This window comes from Triticum dicoccoides, chromosome 4A, assembly GCF_002162155.2.
Source record: "Triticum dicoccoides isolate Atlit2015 ecotype Zavitan chromosome 4A, WEW_v2.0, whole genome shotgun sequence".
In the NCBI taxonomy this organism is placed as follows: domain Eukaryota; kingdom Viridiplantae; phylum Streptophyta; class Magnoliopsida; order Poales; family Poaceae; genus Triticum; species Triticum dicoccoides.
The window spans coordinates 292,711,323-292,732,683 of record NC_041386.1 but is presented as its reverse complement, the minus strand read 5'-3'; the positions used below and the strand labels follow the sequence as shown (position 1 = coordinate 292,732,683).

The 21,361-nt window shown below is 47.0% G+C and overlaps 1 long non-coding RNA gene across 1 annotated transcript; it reads right to left on the bottom strand.

Moving 5' to 3' along the window:
- Positions 1-17,225: 17,225 nt before the first annotated feature.
- LOC119285802 lies at positions 17,226-21,159 on the bottom strand. The gene is made up of 4 exons (XR_005139853.1): positions 20,641-21,159; positions 19,578-19,693; positions 18,282-18,442; positions 17,226-17,519 (listed from the first exon to the last, which is right to left on the bottom strand). It is a non-coding gene; the product is annotated as an uncharacterized LOC119285802 (long non-coding RNA).
- Between the last annotated feature and the right edge of the window lie 202 nt (positions 21,160-21,361).

Genomic DNA, 21,361 nt, shown 5'->3' with positions numbered 1-21,361 from the left:
TATTTGAAAAAATACCAAAATAAGAAACAACCAAGGAGACCCACGAGGAGGTCATAAGGCAGTAGGGTGTGACCCCTTGAGTCGCGCCCTAGTGCCTTGTGGGCCCCTGTATGCCTTCCCGACTTCGTTTTCTTCTGGAATACTTGTTTTGCAAGACAAAAATTCTTTTTATATATTCCCGGATGTTTTGACCACCGTATCACGAGAATCTCCTCTGTTCTTGTTTTGTGCTATTTTTTGTCATATCTCCAAGTCCAGGCATCATGTCTTCTTGCTCTTCCAACAATGTGGGAGATTATGCTTGGTTGTTGCTCATGCCTCACCCTCATAAAAAATTGCAATAATGATCACCGGTCTAGTTATCGATCACCTAGGGACAAATGACTTTCCTTTGTGACAAAAGCTATCTACTTTTATTATCTTGCAATTTATTCATAGTTTTATTCTCGCAAAGTACTTCTAGTTTTTTCTCGTTCTAGGTAAAGCAAACATTGAGTGTTTGTAAAGTTGTATCGATGGTCAATAGAACTTGAGGGAATATTTGTTCTACCTTTAGCTCCTTGTTGGGTTCATCAATCTTATTTATCGAAAAAGGCTACAAATGATCCCCTATACTTGTGGGTTATCAACCTTTGTCTTTCAATCTTAGCAATGAAAATAATAAAAAGATCATATGCTAATCCCATGAAAAGTAATGACTTTACATAAAGAAAAGTATAATTGATAAATTTGTTGGAGATTAACAAACATAGTATTGGTCAAGGATGCAATTCATGAAAATTTAATAAGGGACGAGAAGATTCACATATAAATATACTATCTTGGACATATTTTACGATTGTGAGCCCCCATTAAATATTCTATGTCAATTTGTTGACATTGGACAAGGAAGACAACATAGTGAGTTATGTTTGCTTGTATTCACATAGAAGTTATATGGTCATGGATCCTCCAACATGCGGTACTTTCTCAATATCTTTGCTAGCCAAAAATCTACACCAAGTAGAGATACTACTTGTGCATCCAAAACCCTTAAACCCAGTTTCATGCCATGAGAGTCCAGTATATCTACCTATCGATTGAATAAGTTCCTTCAAGTAAGTTGTCATCAGTGCATAAAGCAAGAAAAATTGCTCCTAAATATGTATGATATTTTATTGTCAGAGAAAATATGCTTTGTATGATTTTGTGATGGTAAGGAAATAAAAGAGACAAGATGCATAATAAAGGTTGCTATCACAAGGGGCAATATAAAGTGGCATTCCTTTACACTAAGAGCTTGCACATCCAAAAATTGAAAGCGCATGACAGCCTCTACTTCCCTTTGTGAAGGGTCTATCTTTTACTTTCTGTATTTACTTTTTATGCAAGAGTCAATAGTGTTCCTCTCTATTCCTTTTTCCATTTTTTCTCTTTGCAAGCATCGTGTGGCGGGGAAATATCTTGGCACATATATCCACTTGGATATGAGTGATCATGAGTTATTATTGTTGGCATTACCCTTGAGGTAAATGAGTTGGGAGGTGAACTATAAGCCCCTATCTTTCTATATGTATATGTGCTGAGTGTCAGCAATGATAGAAGATGAAATGATAGTTGAGTATGTGGACTTACTAAATAAAAATCTCTTACACGAGACCCTTCCTAAGAATTAGATGAACTGTAATTGCTCCGTTGACTAAGAACATAGTTTGTTGGCTTTCAAGAAAGTTTATGCTTTATACTTCGTTATTGTGATGAATTGTTACTTGATCATGAGAAGTTTATGATGATATATTGCTGCTATGATAATGTTCATGATGCTATTATGTATGTATTTGGTTTTTATAGACACCTCTCTCTAAACATGTGGTCATGATTATCGATTTTGGTTTTCACTTGAGGAAAAGTGTACTACACAAGATGCAATTCGATCCCGATCACATGATGAATTCATGATTGGGGTAGAGTCGCATTTCGAGCGCATAGAAAGGTGGATATCATTACAACATACCATTTACTGAATAAATGAGAGTACCAGATAAAGGCTTACACTCGCCACAAGCTACAACATGAATACATCAATACATAACAATTATCATACAAAAGAGCAGGATCCGACTACGGATGAAATCAAATGAAAAAGAAGAACGATATCCACCCTGCTAATCCTAGGCTACCGACTGGGAACCCATCCTACGATCGATGAAGAGGAAGAAGCAGGAGAAGAACTCCAAAAGCAAACACGCATCGCTCTCACGTCAAAGCATCGCTTTACCTGTACCTGCACCTGTTGTTGTAGTAATCTGTGAGCCACGGGGACTCAACAATCTCATTACCAAGGGCATCAAAACTAGAAAAGCTTAATGGGTATGGAATGGTTAAGTGGTGAGGATGCAACAAGCATTAAGAATTTGTATGTGGCCAACTTACGAGTACAAGAATAAGAAGAGTAAACTATGCATAACGGACGTGAACTAGTAACGATTAAGAAGTGATCCTGAACTACTTACGAGTCAAACATAACCCCACCGTGTTCTCTTCCCGAACACCCTCGAAAAGAGACTATCACAGTTATGCACGCGGTTGGTGTATTTTAATTTGGGTTTAGTGTCAAGTTCTCTACTACTGGATATTATAAAATTCCAGGTCGCCACATAAACGCGGGCACAACTCTCAAAAATAATTAACCCTACAGGGGAGCTCCAAGTAGTACATTATAAATAATGATGCGCATCCAATGGAACATCCTCACATCATGATCACACAATGCTTATGATAAGGAATCCTGGTGGACAAGTCAGTTGTCAAAGTTTAAACTAAACCAGCAAGACCTCCCGATGTGTCGACGATCCCGATAAGAGCCGCGTATCTTGTTCTCAGGACATGGTCGGATGAACAGTCCTTACAAATAAAAGCAGTCTCGAGTTTCCCTGTGGTGGCGCGGCAAGGGGCTCTAGTTTGGACCAGCTCCATCAGCACTGGCCCACCGGTGTTGTGTGGAATAAAGAATCCCCAGGTTCATGATGTCCTACGAGTTAATTAATTAATTTAGTATTATTATGTTGGCACATGTTAAAAACCAATGTTGAGCCTTGCTGGAAGAGTTTTGTCCTAAGCGAATGATCAGGGGGACCCCATAAAACCATACACATGTTAGGAGCGCTCATCAAGGAACATAATACCGGTATTACGAAAACTAGGGCAGCAAGAGTGGAACAAAACACCAAGCAATAGGCCGAGCCTTCCACCCTTTACCAACTATATAGATGCATTAATTAAATAAGAGATATTGTGATATCCCATGATATCCATGTCCCAACATGGAACAACGTGCACTGCACCTGCAACTAGCAACGATATAAGAGGGGCTGAACAAAGCGGTAACATAGCGAAACAATGGTTTGCTAGGATGGTGGAGGTTAGAGGCTTATCATGGCAATTGGGAGGCTGAGAAACAAGTGGTAGGTAGCGCGACATAGCAATAGCATCGAGACAACTAGCAAGCAAAGATAGTAGTGATATCCAAGGTAATGGTCATCTTGTATGAAATCCCGCTAGGAAGAAGGTCGAATCCATGAAGTAGACAGACACACGTAATCAAACGGATCCTCACACTCGCAATGATATCAAAACTACCGAGAATAAGCACAACTAGAAAGAAGCAAACAACATTCACTGGTACAGCGAGGTGCTATACACACAGTTTTTAACCCCTTTCTGGGACATCATTTTGAACTGTCGCCAAGTGGGTGACTGCGATAGGGGGGTCCTCCCACACGACCCAAAAACCGTCGGGGATAGGGAGCCATGATGCATACAGTTGTCCCTATAAAACTGTTTTTGATATCTCGAATATCCCAAAGGCTCCATCCTTGCAACTCATTTGTGCTCACATTGCTATCACAGTCGGTATTCTGTGGTGCTACATTTACGATCCGCGACCCATCACAAACAGTTCATGATTATAGAAGCAGAAAATCACACACATTTACTTTTCCTCGACTGTATGCGATTCGATGTAAGAGCGCATACAGTTGTCCCTACTAAACTGTATGTGAAGGTTGAATACATCCCACACGATTCATGTGTCATACCGGCGTCGGATGAAGACCTATCACACACGTTCTTCTATGACCAAACATTTGCCATGCGCACAACATCATAAACAGTCCATAATTGCGAAGCATGTGTGATAAGGTGACTTTTGCAAACATTTAATAAGAAAGAACTGTGTGCAATGTTGTTGTTAATCACACACATTTTTTCTTGGCTGATCGTGTGTGCAATAGAGATTGATCGCACAAGTAGTGGATCCGAGAAACGTGTCTGATCTCCTTGTCTATCGCAGATGTTTCTCTTTCGCAAACTATGTGCAGTGTAATCCCTAATTAATCCCTAATTTAATCCCAAATTTCAAAATAACATGTTTTGAATTTGAAAGTAGGCAATCACTTATTTCATATCCAACCAGGCTTATTACAAATATAGGTTCAAGCATGAATGCATAATTCGATGCACAGGTACATATACCAAAGAACTATAGAAGCACCAAGTAAAGAATGATGAACCACAATTGTACTAAAGACTGTAAATAGAGAGGCGAAAGGAATTCTGGTTGCTGGAGAAGGGGATGTAGGGTGGAACCATATTCGGCTGATCTTTCACGAAAGGAGCGGATCCCGTAATGAACACGAAGAACACGAGGGGATACACGAGGGGAAACACGAAAGAGATCACACATATGCTAGATCCTCGAACACAAAGGAGATCACACGATCCAAAGTCAACACAGGACGATACATAGGGTAACTGATCTTCTCCAAAGGAGGTCTTGATGGGGCCACCCAAAAGGGGGTCTTGAATCCAAGGGGATCTTCTCCGTAGAGGGGCCGCAGTCTCTCTCCCAAGGAGTAGATCCGTATGGATGAGCGAGGCTCTATATCACAAATGAGCTATCACAACGCAGACCCTAGCTAGGAGGAGGGAGAGCTCTATTTATAGTCGTAGTACAAAAGGGGGGTGAAGTGAAGGGGTACATGGGCCTCAGCCCGCAACTGGACACAGCCAGGGGCCGGACGTCCGTAAGGCGTCGGTCGTCCGGAGGCTCGTGGAGGTCCGGACGTCCGTAGATCTCCGAACTTCCGTAGATTACATTCTGTCGTGGAGGTAGCGGACGTACGTGGGAGTCTGGTCGTCCAGTCACCGGTCGTCTGGTCTTCCTCGGATTTCCGCTGGTTTCGTTCGGTTGCAGGGTGCCAGTCGTCCGGAGATGGTCGGTCGTCCGGAGCCTGGGAGGTTGTAACACCCCGAGTGACATGCTATAGTAAACTCCTATTAATGGTGCCACATCATCATAATTAAATTTTACTAATCATCACTTTGTCCCAAACCGACCATAAATTCAAATTTAATATAAAGTCAAATTATCATTTCTTCAAACAGAAAAACTAAAATGTTCATATTATTCTAAAAAATCCATCGACCAGTATCATGTAGAATCCAACATCTTTTGGCTCACAAATAAATCCCTAGGAAATTATAAGTGGTCCAAAAACAACAAAAATAACATTTTCAAAAATAAAAAATGGTTATATATTTCCAAATGCCCCCAAACTTTGGGTACTTTTTCAAAGTGTTGCATTTGATTTTTGAGCCAACTTTCATGTTCACCAAAAAATGTTTGATACTAAAAGAAAATAGAAAGTGATGCTAGAAAAATAAAATAGAAGAGAATTAAAGAAATAAATAAAAAAGGAAAGGCTACATTGTGCACTGCAGGCCCCTCCTACAGTGCACAACCAGCCCATCAATTCCCCTCTTCTTCTTTCATGTTCACTCTAGGCGCCGTAGCCGCCTGCAGCACGTCCATGGCGTGGATCCTCCACGCGTAGCTCATCCGCCTTCACCCCTCGGTGGATAAGGACCCCGTGACCCCCCTGTAAACCATAGCTCGATTCCTCCCTTCCCCTCGCGCCGCTAGCACTTCCCCTAACCACGCCTGAAGCACCCTCGCCATGGCCGCCGTTGCTCTCGTGTCCACCAAGCTTCTGTCGTGCCTGCGAGCACGTCCAGGAGACTCGCCGACCTTGTCTTCGTCAACCTCGGGCACGGGTTCGAGATGCCCCGTGCCACTACGTCGCCATCGAGGTCGTCTTCTTCCTCGGCCCCGTCGACCTTCACCGTCGAATCCAACCAACTCCGTCCATGCCTCGACTCCATGAGCTGCTCGTTGGGACCCCTGTGAGCTCGCGCACCTCCTTCCCTTCCCGTTTTTCCACGCACGTCCTCCTAGCTAGCTCCTTGTCGGGCGGCGTCACGGATGCCAATACCCCTGCCTACCCACGCCGCCCACAGCCGCCCGCCCGACCGCGCGCTTGCCCACGCCGGCCGGTGCCTGGCTGCACCCAGCGCCGGCGTTGTTTGCGGCTCGCCCTACCCTGCCGCCGCTAATGGCCTGCATCGCGGCTTCCCCGCTCTCCACCCCCGACCGAGTGCTCCTCTGCCTTACCGGGTCCACCTACGGAGCCACCGCGTCCCAGCCCCTGTCGAGGCTGCCCAGTGCTCGTGCCTCGTCGGGGCCGCGCTTGCCGCCTCCAGCCGCCGGAGTCCTCTGGCCGCATGCTCTCACCCTGTCCGGCCGTGAACCGCTGCCCCATGCTCACGCCCTCCACTGCCGCACATCCGCGCTGCCTGCCGCTGCTTCTGTCGCTGACTGCCGTTGTGTCCTAGCTACACCCCCCTCCCCCCGCTCCTGTCGGTGCTCCTCGACGCTGGCTGCCGGCGCCCTCAGCCTGTGTGCGCCCGTGTACAGAGTGAGAGGCCGGCTGGCTCCCTGTATTAGGGGCCAGCCCTATTAGATTAGCTAGAGATAAGTTAGAGGTTAGATTGTGTATTAGGATTAGACTAATATATCACTGACATGTGGACCCACTGTTAGTTTAAAGAAAAACAAATTTTTAGAAAAGTCTAAGTCAATGACATGTGGCCCCTACACTGTTCATATGTTAACAAGTCAACTATTGACTTTGAACCTCACCCCATCTATGATAAACTATGGCTAGAATACCACTAGGTGACAAAACTAATTTCTGTTTTATTTTCGAATTAAAAGAATTCCATACTGCTATTAAAACTTCAGAAAATCATATAAAATAATTCGTAACTCGGATGAAAAAGTTTAATATATGAAAGTTGCTCAGAAAATCCAACGAATCCGAATATGCATTCTGTTCGTCCGCCACACGTCCCTAGCATAGCAAACATGCAACAATTCCCCTCCGGTCCGTCTGTCCGAAAAGGTCAAACATCGGGAATACTTTCCCGGATGTTTCCCCCCTTCGCCGGTAGCACCTAGTACTGCGTTAGGTCACCCCTAGCACCGCATATTGCCATGTTATGCTTTGTAATGCTTTGACTGCTCTGTTATTTATTGTGTTCCCCCTCTGTTAATTCTTTCCGGTAGACCCTGAGACCGCGGTTGAACCAGTGATCGACTACTTCACCTTCGAGGGTCCGTTTCTTTCTGCAGAGCAACCAGGCAAGCCAACCCCCTTGTTCAACCCGACATCGCCTACTCCTTCCCTCTACTGCTTGCATTAGAGTATTGTTATTGTTTCATCGGTTTGATCCTATACAGCTGCATAGCCTGTCCTTGTTACTACTGTTGATACCTTTACTTGCAATCCTAAATGCTTAGTATAGGTTGCTAGAATTATATCAGTGGCCCTACACTCTTGTCCGTCTGGCGTGCTATACTACTGGGTCGTGATCACTTCGGGAAGTGATTGAGGGATTCCTGGACTAAGGGGTCCTCGGGCGTCCGCCCTGTTGGACATGGGCCGGACTATTGGGCCATGAAGATACAAGATGGAAGACTTTCTCCCGTGTCCGGATAGGGCTCTCCTTTGCGTGGATGGCAAGCTAGGCAGCCGCATGTACTATTTCCTTTCTATGTAACCGACTTTGTACAACCCTAGTCCCCTCTGATGTCTATATAAACCGGAGGGTTTATTTCATAGGGACAATCATCATAATCAGATAGGCTAGACTTCTAGGGTTTTAGCCATTACGATCTCACGGTAGATTCACTCTTGTAACCCCCATACTCATCAATATTAATCTAGCAGGGCGTAGGGTTTCACCTCCATCGAGAGGGCCCGAACCTGGGTAAACACTGTGTTCCCTGTCTCCTGTTACCATCAACCTCAGACGCATAGTTCGGGACCCCCTACCCGAGATCCGCCGGTTTTGACACTGACATTGGTGCTTTCATTGAGAGTTCCACTGTGTCGTCGTCAGGAGGTTCGATGGCCCCTTCAATCATATACAACAATGTTGTCCAGGGAGAAACCTTCCTCCCCGGACAGACCTACGTATTCAGCGGCTTCGCACTGCGGGCCAACTCGCATGGCCATCTAGAGTAGATCAATAGCTACGCCCCTGGCCGTCAGGTCAGATTTGGAAGCTTGAACTACGTCGCGGATATCCGCAGAGACTTGATCTTCGATGGATTCGAGACCATGGCAGCCGCTCCCAGCCGCCACGATGAACATAACTTAAATCTGTCTTCGGACCATGCCCAGGGGATAGCGCATGTAACTGCCCGGGCCCTGGGTCCGGGGCAGATTGCGCCATCCGAGGATGGGAGGCTCAACCCACCACAGAAATCACAGACTCAACGGTGTCAGAGCCGCACACTGACCCAACCTCGAGTGGGATCCGTGTCACCGGAATCCCGGACCCATTTTCGGCTACAAGTTTCGAACCATGTACGTCCGTGCACGAAGCGCTTGATCAGCCATCCATCATCGAATTCATCTCCATGGACATCTTTCGGCACTCGCCTCTAGGCGACGTGCTAAACTCATTAAAAACACTCTCCTTAGTGGGGGACTATCAGGCGAATTACATCTGGTTTGAACTAGAGGCTGACGACGGAGAATTCCACTTCCCACCCCCACCCACTTAATGGCCACTATCGAAGACTTAACCGACATGCTCGATTACGGCTCCGAATACATCGACGGTATGGACGACGATGCCGGAGAGGAGCAGGCCGAAAACCCACCGTTCACCGGACGATGGACGACCACCTCCTCATACGACATATACATGGTAGATGCACCAAAAGAGAATAGCGGCAATGACAAGGAAGATCTAGTTGAGGATAAATCTCCTAAGATACAACCAAAACGCGGGCGTCAGCGGCGCCGCTCAAAATCACGCCACAACGAAGACAGCAACACCGGCACAGGAGAAGATAACACTTTGGACGGTGCCAAATACAATGAAGACCCCGTTGAGGCAACTTCCGAACAAGATGAACGGGAAGATGGGCGAGTCAGCTCTGATGAATAGGCCGTACATGAAGACTCGGAGGATAGTAATTACCTTCCACTCAGCGAGGATGAGGTGAGCCTCGGCACCGAGGATTTCATCGTGCCCATGGAGCCTCTCAAGCAGGAGCGCTTCAAGCGCCGACTGATAGCCACTGCAAGGAGCCTGAAAAAGAAGCAGCAACAGCTTCAAGCTGATCAAGATCTGCTCAATGATAGATGGACTAACATCCTGGAGGCCAAGGAATACGGCGTCAAGTGACCACTCAAAAGTTACCCGAAGCGCAAATTACTACCTCAATTCAATGACGAGGCGTGGGAGCCCGTGCCATCAGCGCACAATGCAGCTAACCGACCACCACGTGGTCGGGACAAAGCGGCAACCCAAGCCGAACACTAGACCACACTATCTCGCTGTCAAGGCAGAGACAAAACTGCTCAGGGATACACGTATGATCTCCGTCAGGGCCTGAAGAATAAAGCAGGCCCAGCCAGATCGATCTACGGATCACGGGGGCGTGCCTCGACGCGCGACGATGGCTATCAAGCCGAACACGACAAGCACAATTATGTCCGAGCCGAAAACCGCAGACGGACTCCATCCGAACTACGTCGCGACCTAGCCCGACTTAGAGGAGACGCACACCCCCTCTGCTTCACTGATGAAGTAATGGAACATGAATTCCCAGAAGGGTTCAAACCCATGAATATCGAATCATATGATGGAACCACAGATCCTTCGCTATGGATTGAAGACTTTATTCTCCATATTCACATGGCCGGCGGCGATGATCTTCATGCCATCAAATACCTCCCCCTAAAGCTCAAGGGGGCAGCCCCACACTGGCTGAACAGCCTGCCTGAAAACTCTATTGGCAGTTGGGAGGTCTTGGAAGAAGCCTTCCTTGACAACTTCCAAGGTACATACGTTCGACCTCCAGATGCCGACGACTTAAGTCACATAATCCAACAACCCGGAGAGTCAGCCAGGAAATTCTGGACTAGATTCTTAACCAAAAAGAACCAGATCGTCGACTGTCCGGACGCCGAAGCCCTAGCGGCATCTAAACATAGCATCCGGGATGAATGGCTTGCCTGACACCTTGGCCAAGAAAAGCCGAAGTCCATGGCAGCCCTCACGGCACTCATGACCCACTTTTGCGCGAGCGAAGAAAGTTGGCTAGCTAGTAGTAATAACAATATAAGCGAACCTGGCACTTCGGAAGCCAGAAATAGCAACGGCAAGCCCCGACACAACAGACATAAGAGCTGAAGCAATGGTGATAATACCGATGACACGGCGGTCAACACCGGATTCAGTGGCTCCAAGTCTGGTCAGCGGAAGAGTCCATATAAAAGAAATAATCAGGGCCCTTCCAGCCTGGACCGCATACTCGATCGCCCATGTCAGATCCATGGCACCCCTGATAAACCAGCCAATCATACCCACAGGAGATGTTGGGTCTTCAAACAGGCTGGCAAGTTAAATGCTGAAGACAAGAAGAAGGGGTCGCAAAGCGAGAACGACAACGAGGAGCCCCGTCCACCGAACACAGGGGGACAGAAAAAGTTTCCTCCTCAAATCAAAACGGTGAACATGATATACGCTACCCATATCCCAAGAGGGAGCGCAAACGCGCGCTCAGGGCGTCTATGCGATAGAGCCAGTCGCCCCAAAATTCAACCCATTGTCATCATGCCCGATCATTTCCGATCGTAGGGATCATTCGACCAGTATCCGTCATGGCGGGTCTGCCGCACTGGTCCTCGACCCAATAATTGATGGATTCCACGTCACACGAGTCCTCATGGACGGTGGTAGCAGCCTAAACCTGCTCTATCGGGATATAGTGCGCAAAATGGGCATCGACCCATCGAGGATCAAGCCCACCAAAACTACCTTTAAAGGAGTTATACCAGGTGTAGAGGCCCGCTGCTCTGGCTCAATCACATTGGAGGTCGTCTTCGGATCTCCGGACAACTTCCGAAGCACAGAGTTAATCTTCGATATCATCCCCTTCCGCAGCGGCTATCACACACTGCTCGGACGAACCGTGTTTGCCTGATTCCACGCGGTGTCGCACTATGCTTATCTCAAGCTCAAGATGCCCGGACCACGCGGCGTCATAACAGTCAATGGAAACACGGAGCCCTCCCTCCGTACCGAGGAGCATACCGCTGCCCTGGCAGCAAAGGTACAGAGCGGCCTTCACAAGCAGAACCTTAATTCAGCGGCCATGCTCCTGGACACTGTCAAATGAGTTCGGACTACTCTGCGGCAGGACAGTCCAGCTCGTCAGGAGCTCGATTAGCAATTTGACCTCCGTCTCAACCCCGACCAAGTGGTGGCATACGTTTCGCGGGTACATAACTATGCACTAAAAATACCATGGGCAGAGATGGAGGTATAACCATACTGTGATCCACAATACGGCTCGACCTTCCGGGGACACAACTACGCTTACTTTTCCTTTTATCCCTTCTTTTTAGGTTCCTTTTCACAGGCCCCTCCTGACGGCCCGATAAATTGGTCCTTCTGATGGACGGACACACCAAGGTGACAAGTAGCACAGACGTATGGGGAATCTCTAGACGTCCTTCTTAGCGATCATTCTACCTGTTTTCAAGACCCGTACGCAGCTCCCCTTGGTCTTGGAATGTTAAATAGCCACTGTTGCTTATCGCACTTTTTGTTCAAGTACGCTTTGACGTATTAATCAAAATTATAATGGAAACAGTTTGCGGCCCAACATATGTGGCACTAGCTTCTTCTTTTTTTGCTATTTTTATTTTGCATCCGTACACCTTGGTACGCCCTAATCCGCCAGGGGCTTTATTGCGCCCCACACTATGGCAACAAGTCCGAACACTTTCACAGTATAGTTCGGCACCCCGAATTTAGCATTATATGCATTGGCTCCGAATCATGTCTTTGGTCAATAGTTGGGTTGCCCGGCAACTGTGCTTACTACCTTACGTTCCGGTATATCAGCTAGGGTAGTAAAGGGAGAACTATTGCGATTGTGTCCTGGTTTATCCGGATGAGCACCTTAGTAGAGAAAGCCGAAAACTGACTGTCATGATGTGGCGTGAGCCAGTCAGCTCTTTGGAGATTTCAAATCTTTAGCGATTTTACCCGCATTATGCGACGAATCGGTTCTTATCTGATCAGGTGTTTACAACACCCTAGTCTGGATACTAGGGGTTGGGCCTATATTTTCATTGTCAAACTCCTATGGCTAAGTGAGGGTAATAAAGCCACATAATCCGATTGCGTGGTTTGTTGCGCTAAACACCTCCTTTAAGGACCAAACTCTTGGATAAAGAGTTTCTAGATTCATCCCAAACACCCCCATACTACCTATATGGGGGCTGAAGCCGACGACTGGCCAACTCTCGGATTTGATGAAACGGCTGCACAGGAGGTAAAATTTTAAATAAACAAAACAACAAAGCATTATATTACATATCAAGCCTTGTTTTCATCATACAGGACGGGATTACATGAATGTATTCATTCAAAAATAATGTCCTTAGCACATTGCTCCACCAGAATGTGGGATCCCTTCAGAACATCTTCAAAATACCGCTCGGGCGTGCTGTGCTCCTTGCCCGCGGGCGGTCCTTAGGTCGCGAGCTTGACGGCATCCATCTTCACCCATTGTATCTCGACGCGGGTGAAGGCCATCCGCGCACCTTCTATGCAGACCGACTGCTTGATGGCGTCAAGCCGAGGGCAGGCATTGACCAGTCGCTTCACAAGGCCGAAGTAGCTGCTGGGTATAGCTTCTGCAGGCCACAATCAGATTATTAAATCCTTCATTGCTAGTTCGGCCACCCTATGCAGCTCGACCAACTGTTTTAGCTGGTCGCTAAAGGGCACCGGATGTTCTGGTGCAAGGTATTGCGAACAGAACAGCTTCTTCATTGAGCTCCCCTCTTCGGCTCGGAAGAATTCCGGCGTCGAAAACATTGTGTGGCAAATCCGCAAACGCCCATGGAGAACTCCAAATTCGGGTCAATAAGAGATACCTTTGGCTCACACACTTTCTTTGCATAATAAAAGCCTTACCCGCCGCGATCTTCTTGGCCTCTTGGATCTCCCGAAGGGCGCCTTGGGCTTCGGCCCGGGCCTCTTGTGCGCTTTGGCGGTCCTTAGTGTGTTCGCACTCTTGGTCCGCATTCTGGCGCTCCTAGGACTCACATTTCTTCGCTCAGTCCTGGAGCTCCTGTTGGACCTCACCAACCCAGGCCTCATGCTTTTCTTGGGTGGATTTTTCCTTTACCGCTTCTCCTCGGCCTCGGCCAGCGCTTTCTTGAGGGCCTCTACCTCGTTCGCCGCCCCTAATAAATGTCATGGCACTATGATCACCATACATCATTCACCCCTTCCGGACATACACAAGATCATTGCATACCTTCGGTATCCTCCAGCTGCTTTTTCGCACGGATGAGCTCTTCCTCGGTCCGTTCCAGCCTCTGCTTCAGTCCGGAGACTTCGGCAGCATGAGAAGTCGCGGCCAGCAATGACGCTTGCTTATTCACAAAGACATATATGATTAGTCTCCTGCGAAAAACTATTTGATCCTCTGTTCGGCTTTTCTTTCCGAACACCGGACAGAGTCTCGGGGGCTACTATCTATACTGTAACTTTCTTTTCACATAAATGCAGCGCTTACCTCAAAGCCTGTTAGAAGGCTAGCGCAGGCTTCGGTCAGTCCGCTCTTCGCGGACTGAATCTTCTCAATCACCGCACCCATGAGGGTATGGTGTTCCTCAATGATGGAAGCGCTTCACAGCGCTTCCAGTAGAGTATCCAGTGCCTCTGGTTGGACAAAGGTCACCGGCGGAATGGGCACACCTCCTTCCGATGAAGGAGGCTGCTTGCCGGATTCCGGAGCCGTATAGGTCTCCAGGACCATATTCGGGTGGGGGCCGAATTGGACAAGGCCCCCATCACCAGTCTCCATGGGGATCTGCTCCCCCATTTGTCCGGCGGCCGAGGTCTCGCCCTCTGGCGCCGTATCGACGGCCTCCTGTGTCTCTCCCTGGCCGCGGGTCCTTCGGGACAACACCTCGGCGTCGTCCATGGCCTTGGGAGAGGAGGCTGTTGGAAGGGACCCGCTGTCTATCACCTTTGGATCCAGCGAGTTCCCCGAAGACGAGGATCGCTTGAGGGCGGAACGAGCCGGACTGCAAATGCATGATTCAACATGTTAGAACTATGAAGTGAAAGAGGAGGATATATGAATGTATCAGGGTCTTCGAATACTCACGATTCGGCCAGGGGCTTATTTCGAGGGCACCGCTCTGGGCTGCTATCGACGTCCCACGCGGAGCCATCCGCGAAGGAAGCCTTTCCCTTCTTGGACGCCTCCGCTTCCAGATCTGTGGAGGCTGCCCTCTTCTTTCCCCCCTTGGGGAGGGGGAAGTTGCTTTCTTCCTCCTCATCGTCTTCGGCGGCGGAGTGAGTTTCGGCGTCTTCGGACGCCACGTCCAAAGTACCCTTGGGACGGAGGCCTCCTCTAGTCCCTTTGGCATTCTTCTTGGCCTTCTTCTCTGGCGCCACGTAGGGTGCCGGAACTAGCATCTTTGTCAAAAGTGGGATGGCTGGTTCCTCGGGCAGCGGAGCCGAACACCGAATCCGCTCCGCCTTCTTTGTTCAACCCTGAAAAAGAAAAATAGGGAAGTTGGGACATCCTCCTTGAGAAAGCCAGAAATGGATACGCCTTGAAGCACGAAAAACTTACCGAACTGGCGGGATTGGCTAGATCGGGCCCACAGTCCTCGGTTGTCTCCGGCCACGTCTCGTTGACCTTGAAGAGCACCTTCCAGATGTCTTCGTGTGTAGTTCTGAATAATTGTCGCAGCGTCTTGTGCTTGGCCGGATTGAACTCCCATAGATGGCAAGCCCGGTTCTGGCATGGAAGGATCCAGCGAATTAGCATCACCTGAATCACATCGATGAGCTTGAAATTCTTGTCCATCATGCTCCTGATGCGCGTCTGAAGCACTATCAACTCGTCCAATGAAGACCAATCCAGTCCCTTCTCCTGCCAGGAGATAAGCCGCATTGTGGACCCGGATTTGAATTCGGGAGCCGTGGCCCAGGCAACATCGCGGGGCTCAGTGACGTAGAACCATAGCTTCTCCACCCCTTGACAGTCTCCACGAAGGTGCCTTTGGGCCACGGGATGTTGGACATTTTGCTCACCATGGCGCCTCTGCATTCTGCGTGTTCGCAGCCCACCACCTTCGGCTACACATTGAAGGTCTTCAGCTACAGTCCGAAGTGAGTGGGGATGCGGAGGAAGGCCTGACACATGACGATAAACGCCAAGATGGTGAGGAAGGAATTGGGGGCCAGATCATGGAAATCCATCCCATAATAGAACATGAGTCCACAGACGAATGGGTGGAGAGGAAATCCCAGCCGGGGGACGAAGTGAGGAATGAACACGCCCCTCTCATGGGGCTCCAGAGTGGGATGATCTGTCCCTTAGCAGGAAGCCGATGGGCGATCTCCCTGGCCAAATCTCTGGCCTCCCGAAGTTGGGTGATGTCCTTCTCCTTGATGGTGGAGGCCATCCATTTGCCCTGCGCTCCGGACATGGTCGGAGTGCTTCCTTGGGGCAGGAAATATGAGAACTTGGGCGCTGGAGCTCGAGAGTGGGTATGTGGAAAGAGAGAAGGCGTGGGTGGAAGAGATGAATCCTTATCTCCTTATAAAGGCAGTGAATATCAAACGCCTCCCCACTCGCCATGAAACTCTCATATTCCTCAGGGGTCGTGCGGGCGGCACAGTTGGATTACCCATACCCATATTGATGAGAATCCCGCAATAAGGGGACACGATCTCTGATTTGACGAGACGTGCTAATAAAGCCACATCACAAAATATGGAGCGGCAGGCCAAGAAACGGTTCGAAATAATAACCGAGCAGGGACGTGATGTCACATTACAAAAAGTTGTCAGCAGATGGGAGTCATGAAATATTATACTCTCTGCGGTGGTGTGTGGTACTTGTTTTGCAGATCCGGACACGTTCGTTGTTCAAAGATTGTGTCGGAGTATTTGAAGAAGGAACCCGCCTTGCAATGCCGAAGACAATCTGCGCACCAGACACCTCGTCATTGAAGCCTGCTTCAGGGGCTACTGAGGGAGTCCTGGACTAAGGGGTCCTCGGCCGTCCGGCCTGTTGGACATGGGTCAGACTATTAGGTCATGAAGATACAAGATAGAAGACTTTCTCCCGTGTCTGTATAGGACTCTCCTTTGCGTGGATGGCAAGCTAGACGACCGAATGTACTATTTCCTTTCTATGTAACCGACTTTGTACAACCCTAGTCCCCTCTGGTGTCTATATAAACCAAAGGGTTTATTTCATAAGGACAATCAGCATAATCAGATAGGCTAGACTTCTAGGGTTTTAGCCATTACGATCTCGTGATAGATCCACTTTTGTAACCTCCATACTCATCAATATTAATCTAGCAGGACATAGAGTTTTACCTCCATCGAGAGGGCCCGAACCTGGGTAAACATTGTGTTCCATGTCTCCTGTTGCCACTACTAGAATCAATGATTTTACCTAGGGCGGAATACCATGGTGAAAGCACGAAAACTCTAGGTAAAGGCATTACCTAGAGCTTCCCCTAGGTAAAGGGCACTAGGTGAAGTATAGATGGGAAAGAGGGGTTTCCCTACCGTTTTCCATCAGCCCTAGGGGAAGTACGCTTTACCTAGGGGCACATGCTTAGGGAAAGTATACACTGGGTCAGCTTTGCCAATGTGGAAAGTACATATCCCTAGGGTCATATTGCCCTAGGGAAAGCTTGTGGGGCCCTATTTTGATATATAGCAGCAATTTGAATTATAAATATTTGCCATATTACCCTAGTAACACATGCCAAATTTGGATTTATACCAACCATAATTCAAAATTATTCATCATACAACATATTCATACCACCCTGCAATCCAATAAAAAGCTAAATTAAGTTTCATAAAATGGTCAGGACAATTCAACTTGCATATACAATGAACTACAGACCAAACTACATGTCAGCTCGTGTTGCTATACCAAAACACTTCTAAACTAACAACACATGCATCACAATGTTGGCCTTGGGAAGCATATGCTCTTAACACCCCTTGAGCACTTGCAACAGATTTCCCATCCAGGGCTTAAAGAGGAACATCTGGCTCACAAAACATGAGGCTGAGTATAAGAATCACAAGTTCGGCACTTTGCTAAAATATAAAAAATAGGCAATTTACGTAAGAACACAAAAATCTGCATCATATTAAAAGTAACACAACAATCATGGACATATAGACCTCATGTCGGCAATAACCTGTAAATAACTGAAAATAAGAACAGAATATTTATCTGTTTATACAAAATACCAGAAAATAAGTACAGTGCTATACGATCTATCTGAGTTACAACGCATGTTTTCAAACCTCTCGAAAGTCTACCAAGCTCGAAATGAAACTGCATGTGTCCAGAAAATAGCCTCTCAATTCCTAAGTTTAATCACATGCAGAAGACACAATTTTTGAACTTTTGCAGCAAAGCATGCGTGTCATGCCTCTCTGTTGCCTTCTGAAATAAAAACCACACTTGACAAACAGTGCAGGAACATGTATGGTATCCCACTTGCTAAGTTACTTTTATAATACAACTACATCATGTTATGTTGCAGTCAATCAACCATTACAGTGCATAAACCACTATAGATGTAAAAGATCATCAAAGGTGCAAAAAAACAACAGATCAAAAAGAAAAAGAACATCACAGCCATCTCAAAAAAGCAGTTACTTGAATTGGCACGTACAAATAACTGAATGTTTTTTAGCCTCACTGAACCCCACTTCTAAATGTCTAAAACCATACATAAGATAATCTTGAACATCATGTGAATATTACTTGAATTAGCAGACGATGGAGAGGAGCTCACCATGGCTATTTTGTAGCTAATGCCAAACAACATCGCCTCAGCCACACGGCACCGGGGCCAACGGAAGATGCCGAGGCCGGAGACCAAGCCTGCCACCACACACCTTTCTTGACACGATAAACCCCTTCTCCTCTTCATCGGTGATGATGATGTACCATATCCTGCACAAGGACAAACCCAACATCAGCATTTTACTTGAACGTATATGAGAAATCTGAATCTTCACGAGACATCATTGTAGTTTGTTAGCTTTACAAGTAATTAGACAACCTAGTTTGTTTGTTTTTCTTTGGCGAAATTAGAAAACCTACTTGAGCTATCAGCATACTGCATCTGCATGGTTAACAGTAAGATGTATAAGAATGTAGAGAGTGTGAGAAAATTGGAATCCTCAGACTAGGCAGATAATATTATATCAGTGAACACACAAACCAACCAACTTGATGCAGATTTAAGAACTTATTTTGAATGCAGAAGGACACAGTCAAGGAATGTAATCAGTAGATGCACAAAAAAAGTAAAGTATGGCTTGGGCATGCTGAATATTCCTATAGGAGGTGTTTGATGCTACAATGGCTGTTTTTTATTTGGAACTCATTTTTATTCCATTAGCCAAAATGCACAGCATAATCGCTGGGCACCAAGTCTTGTACGAAAGTAGGAGCACCTCCTGGCCAAAGGGCTTGGGGATCAACGTCCATCTTTGCACTGAATGACGCAAGGGCGTCAGCTACCTTATTACAAAGTCTGGGACAATGCATAGCCCGAAACGAACAGAAATTAAGTCTAACAAACGCTTTGATCTCTTGGAATAACGTCCACTCGTAGACAGATCGTAGTCGCATGTGTTAATTGCCTGAACCAGCTCCCTTGAACTAAATAAAGTCTAACAAACAAACAGAAATTAAGTCTAACAAATGCTTTGATGCTACAATGGCTGGAGCTAAATAACATCGACAGGACAATATTTATGGTGACCAAGGCCAAGAACATGAACAATGATAGTGTAGTAAACTCCATGATGTCTAAATTTATACAGAAGTACCTTCACATAACCCTGAAACAAGCTTTAAAACAATATTGTTGATGAAAAACAGAATATGTTTGACGTTATATGATGAACGAGGTATGATGAAACCAAGAACATGGCACGATGGCCAGAATAAACAATTCCACAGCTCTATGGCCATGGACACGCATGTCGTGTGTGTGTGTGCGCGCGCGCACACGTGTGTGTGTGCGTGGGTGCGTGTGTGTGTGAGAGAGAGAGGGCAGAGGAGAGAACGAGTGGCTTACCACGAGCTATCCCAGTGTGGAAGAAGAATCAGGGCCACCGAAGAGATAGGGCAGGAGGGGTCATAGTGGAAGAAGCCCCGGCCACACCACACGGTAACTCTGTCATGCGCCAAGATCTACATGTTGGTCAATTGGTCAAACAAGCAGCTTCACGACTTAGTTGAGACCATCATGAGGTGAGCAAATATATTGCGTAGATGCACATCTCTCAGTTTCTTGAAATAAAAGAGTGGGATATGAGGACATTTAGGATGAATCCCATATTTGAACTAGTATACGATGAACTGAAGGATGCATGTCCAGATTTCACATGCATGAGAGATGGATCTGCCTTGCACGACCTCCAGGTCCCTAGTAACTAACTTGATTGATCTCAACTTAATGGGGGCAATTTCTTAACAGACCCAAATATCATCTATTCTTTTATTGATGGATGCATCTCACTGCCAATCAGGTGATATGCCTACCAAATAAAAATCTAACATAAAGGCTACAACAAAAAACCATAAATCATGCAACGATTGACTTCACAGAATGACAGAAATAAGAACACTCCTGTCAAACCTCTCTTTGCCTTCTCAAATGAAAATCACTATTGAGAAAACAGTGCTGGAACATGAATGTCACCCACTTGCTCAGTTACAGTTATCACATAACTATGTCATGTTATGATGCAGTCTATCAACCATATATAATATTAGTGCGGTTAGAATAATAAACCACCCAATTTCTAACATGTTGAACTGCCGAAATACCATTTAATTATAATGCCAAATGCCTAAATTATGTAGCTCGTGTTTATATCATTATGACATACGAAGAGATATTGGATAACAGAGTCTAGTCCGAACGTGGGCTAGAGAGCGAGGGAATTAACTGAATAAGATCATCACACAAATATTTACCTAGAAATTTTTACAGTGAGTATCAATGACTCATGTTACATATAAACTAATGTCCTGATGCAATGAGCAGTCACAAATCAAATGATAAGAAAATCAATAGCATCTATAGAATATTGTATTACTAAAATTGGTTCCAACTAGAAGGGGAGATGGAGGACCTTGACAGTGGCCGATGCATGGTGGAAGAATGGACCTTGGGCAGTATGGGGTCGTCGGTGCAGATCCATTGTTGGAGAAGGGCAGAACGCATGGCGAACGGGATGCCACGGCTCCTCCTATAGTGGGGGGCGTTGGATCCGGTGCACCAGGACCTCGCCCTGTGCTCGTCGGCGCAGATCCTTTGGATGGACAAAAGGATTCAGGGAGGCCATGGCTGCTCCAATGATGGGGATGATAGATCTGGTGCACGGGGATCTCGCCCTGTTGGGGCCGATCTAGTTCCGCCGTGCTCCTTGCTTGCTGCAGGTTGGGGCTGAATCGGCATGGGGCGGCTTGAGAGAGAAGGAGGCTGCAGGTTGGGGCTGAATCGGCATGGGGGCGGCTTGGGAGAGAAGGAGAACAGAGGAGAAGGTGGATTTTTGGGCCGGCGGACGGAGATGAGGAAGGTGACCTAAATACACGCGTCCACGTCTTTCTCACTGGGCAGTGCGTCCATGACGAAATATGGCGCAGGCCACCCAAAGAAAGCGCGCGGACAATGAGAAATGAGCGGGAGGCCGTGGCTGCCTTTTTTCCAATGAAAAGTCACACAGGAATTTCCCTTCCCCTAGGGTGTACTGTTCATGGTTATTGTTTCCCTTGAGGAGATCAATGAGCTCTAGGTAAAGAACATGGCCCTCGGTAAAATCATTGATTCTAGTAGTGTACCATCAACCTTAG